This window comes from Lepus europaeus, chromosome 12 (genome assembly GCF_033115175.1).
Source record: "Lepus europaeus isolate LE1 chromosome 12, mLepTim1.pri, whole genome shotgun sequence".
Lineage (NCBI taxonomy): Eukaryota > Metazoa > Chordata > Mammalia > Lagomorpha > Leporidae > Lepus > Lepus europaeus.
This window is the reverse complement of record NC_084838.1, coordinates 100,678,831-100,680,052: the sequence shown is the minus strand read 5'-3', so window position 1 is coordinate 100,680,052 and position 1,222 is coordinate 100,678,831. Positions and strand designations below refer to the sequence as shown.

Sequence of the window (1,222 nt, the reverse complement as noted above, 5' to 3'; positions counted from 1 at the left end):
GGCCATTTAGGGAGTAAACCAGCAGATGGAAAGGCTCTCTGTGTATTTCCCTGTCTCCCTGCCTTTCAAATAAATGAATAAATCTTAAAAAGAAAGAAGTTAAGGCTCTCATTCCAGAAGTGGCCTGTTCCCTATGCTGGAGGAAGGACCACTACACGAAGAGGCCAAGAAGAATCTAGACAGACAGGCTCAGCAGAGACTTGGAGTTAGCCAGAGATGTCACAGGAGCCACGTAGTACAGGTCACCAGAGTCAGAAATGCATTGATTGACAGTGATTAGAAAGGGCTTCTGGGCAGGGTCCGAGGGTGCTGGGTCCAGCAAAGCAAGGAGTTAAACTTAAGGTCATGGCAAAATATCTGAAGTTCATCGCCAGGACTATGATGGTGCAGGATGGAAATGTGGAAGGTGCATACAGGACCCTAAACAGGATCTTCACTATGAATGGGCTCATTGAGGACATTAAGCAATGGTGATACTATGAGAAGCCTTGCCGCTGGCGATAGCGAGAAAGTTATGAAACCTGCAGGCGCATCTCCAACATGGAAATGACTGAAAGATCAACTTCTTGATGCGAAAGAATCGAGTGGATCCATGGCAGGGCTGCTGAGGCTTGTGGCCAGAAGGCCCAGGATGAACCCTTCATGCAATTTGTGCCTCCACGTCTCACCTTTCTCAAACCCCATTTTCTCTTACCTTTGTCTACAATAAACTCAATCACCCACATGCAAGAAGGCTTGCCTATATAACAGCAATCTCTTCATCTGCAGTGGACCCTCTTTTTTATCAAGTGAAAGCAAAACATGTGCAAGTAACTTAGGAATAGACTGGTGGTTGCCAGGTTAGTGGAGGGGCAATGAGGACTTGCTGTTTAATAGGCATAAAAGTTTCAGTTTGCAAAGATGAAAAAGTTCTGAAGATAGATGGTGTGGATAATCGTACAAAAATGTGAATTTAATGCCAGTGACCTCTTACACATAAATGGTTAAAGTGGTAAATTTTGTTATGAATATTTTACTACAATAAAAACTTTTTTGGGGTCTAAAAAAGGGGGGCTTCTGAAATTATTAGGGTTGAGGGGGAACAGGTGAGTCTTCATACAAATTCATGTCAAACCATTAAGAAATAGGAAGAGTAAATATGTTCTGGGGATAAGCAAGGGGCCCTTTTGTGGATAACGTTGTGAAGATCATTGAAGACTATGTAAAAATAGACTCAGGTTTC

At 43.0% G+C, this 1,222-nt stretch overlaps 1 pseudogene; it reads left to right on the top strand.

Annotated features, from left to right (window-relative positions):
* The first annotated feature begins 345 nt into the window (after positions 1-345).
* Positions 346-717, top strand: LOC133771370 (small ribosomal subunit protein bS21m-like; annotated as a pseudogene).
* The last annotated feature ends 505 nt before the right edge of the window (positions 718-1,222 follow it).